An 11,464-nucleotide genomic window follows, 5' to 3' on the forward strand; every position below is an offset into this window, starting at 1 on the left:
TACAGCTCTTTGGCGAAATCTGTCCTCCTGGCACCAATCAGGCTGCTAGTACAGGGGGTGATTAGCTCCTGCTGCACATTGGTATTAGCTGAGACTTTCAAAAACCTATCACCAAGACCTCATCCCAGACCAATCCAGTTTGAATTCTGAGTATCTGTAGTCTAGGCATTCTAAATATTTAAAATATTTGAAATGACTGATGTGTAGCCAAGGTGGAAAACCATGGGTCTGAATGGGTTCTTCTGCCCAGATGGACCCGCTCTATCCCAGCCCCACGTGGGGAATGACAAGGCTGGTTCTACCAGATCCCGCTTGTGTTTTGCAGTCCCGAGCTGAGGAGTGGGAAAGAGGATGGCAGCTCCAGGTGTGTGCCTGGAGGATAGATTTTGTTTTGTTTCATTTTAGTCTTTCTGCCAAAGGTGAAGAAAAAAAGAGAAACAAAGGCTTCCACTATCTCTGAGAGCAGGTTTTTTTTTTTTTTTTTTTTAACCTCGGCTCTATTAGCATTTGGGGCTGGAAACTTCTTTGTTGTGAAGGGCTGCCCTGTGCATGATAGGATGTTTAGCAGCACCGCTGCCCTCCGCCCATCAGATGTCAATACCACTCCCGGCCCTGCACTGTGACAACTAAAAAAATGTCTCCAAATGCCCTCCGGGAGCGCGGGGAATTGCCCCTGGTGATGTAGCCTTGACCTACCTAGCAGCAGAAGCTCTGGTGGAGAATTTGGTGGTGACCGTGTAGGCATGGCTTTTGTAACTATTGGCAGAGGAAGGCAAGTATGGCTTGTTGATGAAGACACTGGTGGAGATGGTGATTTTGGCCAAGGCAGCAAGGAAAACCCTGAAGGTGATCATAGTGCGCATGACTGTAGGCCAGCAGTGGGTGGCAAGAGAGACTTCGGCTGGTCATGCTAGGCTCCAGACAAAGGGAGCCAGGAAGTGGGGGAGCAGTTGCAGACTCTTCAAAAAGAGGTAAAGTGTTGGTTGAACTTTGGGGCTGGTGGAGGGAAACATGAAAGGTGTATAGAAGTGTTGGGAGGGGACTTGAATGCCACCTTTGAAGGACTAGCATGTCATATTTGGGTCGGACTCTTGAGAACGGCCAATGAGAAGCAGCTGTTCTTGATAAGGCAAGCCTCCCAGATGGCAAGTCAATGGAATGAAAAGAAGAGAAGACTTGGCTTTGAAATCTTCTCAAGATTTATTTGACACTATAATTAATGTTTCATTAGTCATAGGTATTGAAGTAGGACCTGAAAAGTTATACCACATTTCCTTCTACTCTCATAAATTCGGTCAGATTTATCTACTCGCTCTCCCTCCTTTGATAAAAGAGGAAAGGGAGGTTAGAGAGGACAAAAGGGAGCAACATCCAAAGCCTGCAATTAGTCCTGACGCCATAATTTAAGTCATGTAGTTCTACCGTTTAAGCTCAGAAGGGAACATCATTTCATCATTGCTTTTCTAGGATATTCTCATACAAAAGATCCCTCCTTACGTCTACACTGACAAAGGCAGTTGTAGCTTTTGGTAAAACAATGGATAACACTCTCTGTATATTTTATGTATGCTGTTATATATATTTTATGTATGTATTATATGTATGTACACTATATATATATTTTATATATGTACAGTAAATTCTTGAAACAAACAGAAGACAATTCAGAAACATTTTCCAGAGTTAGTTCACATAATTCATCAGGTATTTCTGGGTTTAGGGAGCATATGACTTTCTTTTTATAGAGAATCATAAATTTTAAAGCAGAAAGTGATGTTAGAGGTTACAGTTCATCAAATATCAATCTTAATAAAAACTATGGACTATAAAATGTTGTATGAACTGATTCTAACTTTGAAAATGCATTTGGCTGAATGCTAGGAATGTTAAATAGTGTCTAAGCTTCAAAGTAAAAAAATATATATATATGTATATATATATATATGTATATATTTGCAATTTCCCCTTCGGACTTAGAAATTGCCATTTTACCGCCACTTATTCAATAGTTTAGGAAATGTACTGTTAATTCAGCATCTTCAAGTGTTTCATTGGAAATAAACTACTTGCCACTTGGAAAAATTGTTGAAATGTGTTTGAAGAACACTACACCAAGGTTTAGCTGGTCGCGGTCCAGGTTCCATATCACGTTGCAAACAGGCTGCTTTTAGACCAGCTCAGCTTGTGCTTACATTTTTTTTTTTTTTTAAGGTCATGGAAGCTGAAGGTTGAAAAGCAAACAGGAAAAAAAACACATTTTCTTCAGCTCAGAGATAAGCAGGAAACCCAAAGAACATGTTCGTAACAATAAGACCTCAGTAATAATACTGAATAGAAAGTCAACCAAGTAGATCTGACAGAAGTCCAGGCAGACATCCAAGAGATTCTTGTGCTGAGCTGCTGAGTCATTCCCCGGGCCTCTCTGCCTCATCTGTACATTGGGGACATAAGCAATGAAGCTTGTATCACTATGAAAGTATGATCTCATTGGTATATTTTGAAAAAAAAATGTTTAAAAATGCATAGATCATTTGTGAAAGACACATTCTCCTGAGAGATAGGGGTAGAGTTAATGCACAGTCCCATATTCTGAATGATGCATTGAAAGATGTGGTATGGTATTATCATGATCACCTCCAAATTAATTCCAAGTTCATGACGTTTATTATCTATACTACTGCATGTAACCCCATGCACCTGACTTCACCTATCTTCAGATAGTCCTGGTTCTGTCACTGGCTTGCTGTGGGATTTAGGGGAAGTTACTTACCCTCTCTGAGCATGGCTTTCCTTGTCTGTCAAATGGAGAAGGAGAAGTAGGGTAATCTCTGGGGCCTCCAGCTCTCCCATTCAAGATGAGTTGGCTGTCGTGTGCTGATGGCCTGCTCCACTCACTCTCTTGTAAGAGTCTCTATCCTGCTAGAAGCAAGAACTTACAGGAATTTTCCATACAATTGGGAGAAAGGAGAGGCTCTGAGCTGGGGTGTGTGTGGGGGGGAGGTGTATCCAGGTGACAGAGAAGAGGGACGGGAGGACTTGGGAAAGACTGAACACTGAAGCTTGAACGCTCAGGCTCCCATGCTGGAGAGAAAGCCTTGTTGGGTGAAAACAAGACACAGTTCCAGCATAGGCCCCTGCTCTGATCTGCAGAGGGGTGAGGTGCACAAAGAACATTGGAAGGCCCGTTCTTAGATGTGCCCTGAGGCCCAGGGAGACTGTGGGATCTGTGTCCCCGGCTGGAACCCTAAGCCATCAGTAGATTCACAGCAAAAACATCCCAACAAGTGCAAGAAGATTCTACAAATAAGAGTATTTGGATTTAAAATGTTGAATAACCGGGGCTCCTGGGTGGCTCAGTCGTTAAGCATCTGGCTTTGGCTCAGGTCATGATCTCAGGGTCCTGGGATCGAGCCCCATGTCGGGCTCCCTGCTCAGCCGGAGCCTGCTTCTCCCTCTCCTCCCGGCTTGTGCTCTCTCTCGCTATCTCTGTCACTATGTGTCTCTCTCGCGCTCAAATAAATAAAATCTTTAAATAAAATAAAACGTTAAATAACCAAAGGAAGACACCTGTGTATGAGGTATGACCTCATTTCTACGTATGATAAAGGAGATATTTACGAAAGCACAGATTGTTTTGGAAATGTTAGCCCGAGACTTTAGGGCGTGGAACTGGTTGGGATAGAGAAGGTGAGGGTGGAAAGAGGCTTGCTTTTTACTGTAGTATGTTAGAGGGGAAAAAAAGTGTCACATGCAAGTTTAAATTTTCTAATAAAAGTACCAATTCATTCTAAACGTGTAGGTGAGGTACAACATGAATTGTGCGATGTGGGAGGTTTGTGAGCCGCTTCCCAAGCCACAAGTCATGGGAAGTCCTGGGTTGCCTCGAGCCCAAACATGCCCCAGAAGAGAATGTCACTTGATGAGAAGATTTGGGCTTCAGAGCCAGAAGCCTGGTTCCATCACCTGATGTGGGGCTGGACAGCTCTGAGCCTGCTTACCTCTGGGCCTGTTTTCTCTATAAAACATGAAAAGAACACCTGCTTTGTAGATGGTGGGATGGAATCAGACAATGAAAGTGCTAGCTTTTATTACTATTTTGAAGCAGTGGGTGAAGGCACTATAGGTAATTCGCACCGTCTGAGCATTATTCATCGTCTCAGCCTGGATCTGCCCCAACATAGAATCTAATCCAGACGGATTAATTTTGCGAACACTTGCATAGCGCTTGCTACCAGCCAGGCGCTCCTCTCAATACCACATAGGTTGTAACTCACTTTGTCCTTGGAGGAACCCCAGGTGGTGGGTACTGTGATTATCACCCCCATCTCATAGGTGAGAAAACGGAGGCACAGCGAAGTCAGGGAATTTACCCAGTTTCACAGAGGCAGCAAGGGTGAGGCCAGGATTCCAGTCCATGCACTGAGCTGAGGGCCTGCCCGAAACCCCCATGTGCCGCTGCCTCTGGGCAAATCCGAAAGGGATAGCCTGATGCTTTCAAAACAAGTGGCCTTCTCAGGGGAATGTGCTAGATATCCGAGTCAGGGATGCCCCCCTGCCCCTTCTTCCCGTCCTCAGGTCTGGGAGTTAAATAGGAACTCGTGGATTCACTGGCTTCCAGGTAGAAGCAGAAGACAAACTATCTGCGCCCCTCAGCCTCAGCAGCTGCCAAAAAGGCCTCCTAGGCCTCCCTGTACCCAAGCTCGGGCTCTGTGTTATCACACCTGTGTCTCTGCTGCCTCCAGGCAAACACACACTATTGAATTGCGCTGTGCTTACTGCCTTCAATGAGCATGTACTGGGTGCCCGGTATGTGCGTGGGACTTTCAGAGTCTACGGGCAAGCAGGCTAAATGACCAGCGCCTGCCCTCAGGAAGCCTAAGGAGTGCGATGGGAGGGCTCTCGGAAATGCACAGGAAAATAGCACCCACAATAGGATAACAGATGGAAGGTGTTGAGTGAGTAGAGGTGCGGGATGTGATTCAGCCTGGGGCAGGCCAGTTCAATGTGGGGCGTGCCCATGGGAATGGCTATGAGAAGAGGATATCCCAAAGCCTGGACTTTCTTTGCATCATAAAACTCGTCCAACGGCCACATCCAGTCCTGAAGTTCAGTCTCTGGAAGTGTTAGGATACCCGAAAGTTTGCCTCCTGGAGGTTAAATTGGTGGCTATCCTATTGTGAATGATGGAGATCACTTCCTCCAGAAAGGCTTCCAGAGCCCCTTGAACCTGAGTTAGCCCCTTCTCTGTCCTCCCAGGTCACCCTGGGTGTGTCCCCAGCTTGGCCCTTGCGCAAGTGTCGCAAGGATCTACTTCAACCAGATCGGACAGGTTTCGGCTGAAGACTTCCTTGAGCTCCTGTGTTGTCAGCAGGCAGCTTTCCTCAAACGCATTTGGCTGTAGATTCTCACTTGAGAAATACCTGTTAACTAGAAGTCCAGGAAGCACCATTTAGAAGGGTCGGGCTAGCTGCAGAGGAGAGAGAAATCCCGGGACAAGGCTCTACCCTGGAGGTCTCAGATTTTAGTGGGGAAGACAAAAGCCTAAACAAGGAATTACAGTATAGTCTGCTCAGCGCTAGATTGCGAGTGTGTGCAGGGATGTGGGAACGGAAGGGCTCAAGGAGAAAAAGGCTCAGAGAAGGCTTCGAAGAGCCGCTGATACAGAGCGGAGTTTTCAAGGGTGAGTTGGCTTCCACCGGGATAAAGGGAAAGCGCACTCCAGGAAGAGGGCGTTCGGGCACAAAGGCATAGGATTAGGAATAACACCACTCTTTAGAAGGTGGCCACTATTTGTAGGAGAAGCATGAGGTTTTACTAGGAAAATGGCTGGAAATGAGCCTAGGAAAAAAGGGCAAATCAGGAAGAGGGCTGCATGTCAGACATTGTGTTTAAATATTATCTGGTGGTAGGTAATGAGAAGTCATTGAACCATGGAGTAAGGTCAACAGCAGCTTCCCACAGTGTAAGGACAATTATAGAGTGCCATGGAGGACTGACTGAGAAGTTGTAAACCTGGATACAAGTGACTGGTGGAAACTGCTGGAATGTCCAGGTGAGAGATGCTAAGGGATAAGCAAGAAATTGACAATGGGGAAGGAAAAGTATGAACCAATGAACAACTAACGAAGAGGCAAAATTGACTTACAGGTGGAGAAAGACAGATGAGTCAAGGATGACTCCCCAGTTTCTGGCTTGGGTGACCAGGTAGCTGGTTGTATCACTGTCCGGAGAGAGAACTGGGCAGGGGAACAGAGTCCTGTGTGGAGGGAGAGAGAACAGATTCAGTTTGGGGCATGTTTATTTTTAGTTTTTTATGGAATCTTTAGGTAGAATTACAGGTCTGGAGTTTAGACTGGAAATGTGTATTTGGGAGCTGTCAACCTAAAAATAGTATCTCGAGCCACAGGAGTGGGCGCAATCACCCAGCAAAGTGAAAAGGAGCCAGACAAATGCAGAATCCTAGAGAACAAATGCCAAGTAGGCATGGAGGAGGGAGCCAGGAGGTCCCAGTGGAGGGATGCGGCAAAGCCTCATGGGAATTTGGCCTGCAAATCAGTACCTGTGTGTTGTTCCTGCTCCTACAGGAAGTACAGAAACCCATGTCAGAGCCGTGCTATGGTCAGAACTCAGGGTCCATGAGAGAAATCATGAACTCACCCAGACCATCTGCCTGCACCTTGCATCTCTCCCTCTTCCCGTCTTTGCTCCAGTCCTTCAAGTTTGTGCGCTGGTGGGCTGGCCCACCAAGGTCAACCTTCCTGCTAAGGTCAACCTTCCTGCTGCCTTCCCTGCTCTGCCTGTGTCTTTGTCTACTCTACCACACCAACATGGCTTCCGGTATCAACACAGAGCGGCTGGTCTCTTTGTTAAAGGTGCCTACACCTGCTCGTCCCTGCAGTTCCAGAGGACCAGACCCAGGATGCTCAGGAAAGGCATCAGGGCTTGAGTCTGAGATCTAGAAGTCATCTTCACAGAAGCCGTAGCTGAGACCATGGGTGAGATTATCACGGTAGAATTTGAAAAAGGAGAGGAGAGGGACAAAAAGAAATTTGAGCAATCATCAGCTTTCAGGGGACTAAGAGAGAGGCCGGGCCAACAAGGGAGGCTATAAAGTAATATTCAAGAAGATTGAAAAAGCACCAAGCAAACAAACACAGTGATATGGAAACCATAGTTGGTGACTGGTAAATGAAGGAGGGTGTTCATGGGGCTGAATACTTAGGAGATTACAGAAGGTGATTGGAGAACAGGCCAGTGGACTTGGCAACGCAGAAATCGGACCACCCGCTAAAGAGACATTTCCATCATGTGGTGGGGGCAGGGCACAGCCAGGTAAAGGAAATGGAGGCAAAAAGAATGCTCTTTCCAGAGGAAACAAGTTTAACTAGTCAATGTAATTCATTGACTCCTTAAGCATCTGCTCTGTCCAAGCAAGGCACTAAGATAATCAAAATTAAAAAAATAAGTGTCAAAAGCTGCCCCAACACCAAGTCTAATCGAGAAGGTGAGCTACAAAGAACTGAAAATACAAGACATTGCACGGGGCACCTGGGTGGCTCAGATGGTTAAGCGTCTGCCTTCGGCTCAGGTCATGATCCTGGGGTCCAGGGATCGAGTCCCACATCGGGCTCCCTGCTCCTTGGGGAGCCTGCTTCTCCCTCTGCCCCCCCCCCCCCCCCTGTCTCTCATTAATAAATAAAAAAAATCTTGAAAAAAAAAAAACAAGACACTGCACGATTTATTTGCCATTTGCGATGCCAAGTTCTGTTCTCGCGCCACACTTCTGTCCATCTCTAATTTCCTCCAGTCCCACAGCTTCCGAGAACCTGTGACATAAACCCCGTGTACTAATGATGACTCCAAGATGTGCCCTAACTCCTGATCTGCCTCCCCCCCCAGTCTCCAGATCTGTCGTTCTCCCCTCTCCACACCCGTGATTTTACCCCACGGATTCTAGAGCTGGGCTTGTGACCCATTTAGTATTGGTGCCAGAACATCTGAAGTCAAATTTGGGACCACTCTACTGAAAACGCTCACCTTAGCTTTCGGACTTTAGGGCAGTGGCTTAAATAAACTGTGTTTCCTGGAGACCTAGACATGACCCCTGGCTTACCTCTAGAGAAGAGCATGGAGAGGCCTTGTATATATAACACCCATACCCCTGATTCACTTTCTGTTTCCACTCTTTGTTTTTTCTGTGACCTGTTTCTAAGTTATGCTCTTGCTGGAAGCACTGCTCCTGGGGGAAGCCTGTTCATCCTGTCTTTCCCGGCCATGGGCCTGGGGGAGGTTGAGGACCCAGAAGGGGTACCATGGGGGGGGGCTGTCCTGTGCACAGCAGGATGTGCAGCGGTACCCCTGGCCTTTGCCCCTAGATGCTAGGAGCATCCCTCTCCCCAGATGTGACAATCAGGAATGCCTCCAGACCTGGCCGATGTCCCCTGATTGAGAACCACCACTCCTGGTTCTTCTGCTCCTACAAAGCCAGTCTGCAATTACAACAATTTTTCAGCCCAGGAGAGACGGCATCCCTGGGCCAGAGGGAGCCAGGGGGGTACAGCCCTCATCCTGGCTTGGTAACCCTCTCACCTACCAGCCACCTCGGTGTCTTTCCTCCAGGCAGCACTGAACTTTCCAGCTCCGACCTTCAGGTCCTGAGTTGATAATCCCATTACAACTAATCCTGTTTACGGCCACTCTTTGGCAGAACAGCCCTGTCCGGACCTTTCCTTGCCACCCACTGTTCTTGCTGCTCCATTGTTACCGGGGACTGTGGCCTGGCTGTGTATAAGCTTTCACTGATAGGGCTTATCCTGTTTATGGGGGGGGGGGGGGGTTGTTGCAGGGGGGCCTGAGCACATACTCCCACCCCTCCCTTCAGTAAATGACTCCCTTTGATCTGTAAGGCAACATAGTGCTTTGCAGAAGCTGGGCTTCCTCTAGCTGATGGTGGGGACATCCTGTCCCAGAAAACGCCCCGAAATAACACTTTCTGAATTTCAGAATATTTCCAGGTTTCTCTCTCTCTCTCTCTTTTTTTTTTCCCCCAGGGTTATCTCTTTATGGCAAGTGAAGAAAGGGGCTGATTTTAGTTTTTGGAGCCCAAGGCAACGCAAAGCTGAATGGTTTTCTGCAAGTCACCACCGGACAGGAGAGACAGGACTGATGACAATGTAAACATTTGGAATTAGGACAACGTACAAGATAAGGGCTGACCAGGTGAGGTCCCTTTGTGTTATTAATTTAAAATTTAAGTTATCTAACAAGGTGAAAAAGAGGTCATGGGTGGTGTTAGTCGCCTGAATAACAGGATGGTAGAAGTTAGTTCAATTATGCAGATGAATAATAAGTGGAATTTTACAACTTTCTTAGCTTTTAAGAAGCCGCCAGGTGAAGACAGATTCTCCATCTACACCAGTGGTTCTCAAAGTGGGGTCCCTAAATCCAGCAACATCGCAGGGGAACATTTAGAAATGTCAATTCTGAGGCCCCACCCCCCGATGCTGAATTGACTGACAGCTCTGGAGGCGGGGCCAGCAATGTGTGCGCTAAGTCCTCCCGGTAATTCCGAAGCATGGCTGAGCTTGAGAACTACCCATTTACCTGAATTACCCTCAAACTGCAGGGTGCGTAAGAATAACTCAGGAAACTGACTGAAATGCCAATTCCCAGACCCCATCCCTGATTTCCTTGGTCTAGGGTGGGCCTTGGAAGTGGGCCTTGTTAATGAGCATCCCAGCATGATTTGGAGACAAGGGGTCCAAGGCCCACGCTTAAGGAAGCACTGACCTATATACTCAGGAGCAGTAGAAATTTTCCAGAGTGCTCCAGTCCTATTCTGAAGGGACTCCCTTCAGAGCTAAGAATGAGCAGATATCACAATTCATCTGCCCCCCCGCCCCCGCAAGTCGTTCTGTGAAGCTGTCTGCTAGGATTACCTATTGTAGCAGGTGGTCCTTTTCAGGATTACTCCAATACTAGAAGGTAGACTGGCCCCATCAGTTCCTTTCACGCTGACATCTGAAGCACTGGGCTAACTCCTAACCTGGGTTGGGCTCACACCGCTGGCCTGGAAGCAAAAGCTTTTTATCCCATTACTAGTTCCTTGAACCACAATCCAAGACATGGCTAGGTTTTCCCAGGAGTTTCATTTTGCACAGCTGAAGCATTCCAGTCATTGTTGGGATGCATTTCCTTCTCCTCTTTCCTTCCAGCCCCTGGACTACGCCATATGTGCATATACAGGCTCCTAGGATGAACATCCTCGAATCCTAACCTCTCTCCCAGAAGCTGGGCCTCCCACCAGTGCCCGGCTCTTCTCTCGGCAAAACCGCATTTGCCAAGACTACTCTCAACTGAATCCCAGCTCAGAGAGGCAGCTGCTGGGTCTCAGACATCAGCTTCCAGGTAAAGTATTGCTGTGATTTGTCTCCTGCCTTCCTGGCTTTGGTCTCCCACGTCCCTTTAGATTTCTTACCACCCCACTTTTCTGCCACTTCTCAGGGTATCTCAGGACTCTTGGCTCTCCACTAATGAAAAACAGTATCTCTCATATGGCTTAATGTGATCCATTCTCAACAGACTCTTTTTTCAGTCAGTCTTTGGCACCCTACGGAGATGGTCATCCTTTGTCCCCACTCACTACAACCTCACTTGCCTCTATTTGGAGCCCCACGTCGTAATGGATGGGGTTCCTGTAGAGCCACTGTGTACAGTTGTGCAGTTTGTGCACTGCACAAAGACAGGGGGCAAGTATAGACTAAAATCCAGCTGACATTCTGTTCACCAAGATGAATGCCTGACACTGTGCTGTGGACATCTGGAAGACAGTGAGTGTACTGTTGTTGTTTTTTTAATGACAAATATTTATATAAATACATAATTACATAAAATTACCAGCTGAGACTAGATTAATGTGTTTTGCTGTCATCTCATTGTTTATGTGAAAATGAAGACTTTCCGAGTGCTTGAAAATATTTTATGGGAACTAGTTAACTCATAAAATTTTATTTCTTAGAGCAGTTTTAGGTTTACAGAAAAACTGAGCAGAAAGTATAGAGAGTTTCCAAGTACCCCTACCCACTCCCTCCCATGTCCCAACCAGTTTCCCCTATTACAATATCTTGCAATCACGTGGCCCCTGTGTCATAACTGATGAACTATACTGATAGATTATTACGAACTAAAGTCCATTGTTTATATTAGTGTTCACTCTGTGTTGTAGATCCTCCTGGTTTTGAGAAATGTAAAGTAACATGTATTCACCATTTTTGTATCCTATAGAATCTTTTCACCAAAAAAATTCCCCAAACACCCCTCCTCCCTCGCTCACTTCCCTTCCCCAGTCCTGGGAAACCACTGAGCTTTTTTTTTTTTTTTTTCATAGTTTTGCATAAGGTACACTTTTATCTTTGTACAGAGGAATATCTATCTACCAGCCAAAACCACAGGGATGCTTCTGCCC

The 11,464-nt window shown here is 46.6% G+C and overlaps 1 long non-coding RNA gene across 1 annotated transcript in view; it reads left to right on the forward strand.

Moving 5' to 3' along the window:
• LOC141372395 (uncharacterized) overlaps positions 1-10,888 on the forward strand; it is a 97,221-nt gene extending 86,333 nt beyond the window's left edge. The window contains exons 2-4 of the long non-coding RNA XR_012377600.1: positions 9,051-9,219; positions 10,215-10,407; positions 10,504-10,888. This is a non-coding gene — a long non-coding RNA (uncharacterized lncRNA). The remainder of the gene's footprint in view (positions 1-9,050; positions 9,220-10,214; positions 10,408-10,503) is intronic.
• The last annotated feature ends 576 nt before the right edge of the window (positions 10,889-11,464 follow it).

This window comes from Callorhinus ursinus, unplaced genomic scaffold, assembly GCF_003265705.2.
Source record: "Callorhinus ursinus isolate GAN/ISIS: 27379988/994484 unplaced genomic scaffold, GSC_fseal_2.0 scaffold3, whole genome shotgun sequence".
NCBI classification, from domain to species: Eukaryota; Metazoa; Chordata; class Mammalia; order Carnivora; family Otariidae; genus Callorhinus; species Callorhinus ursinus.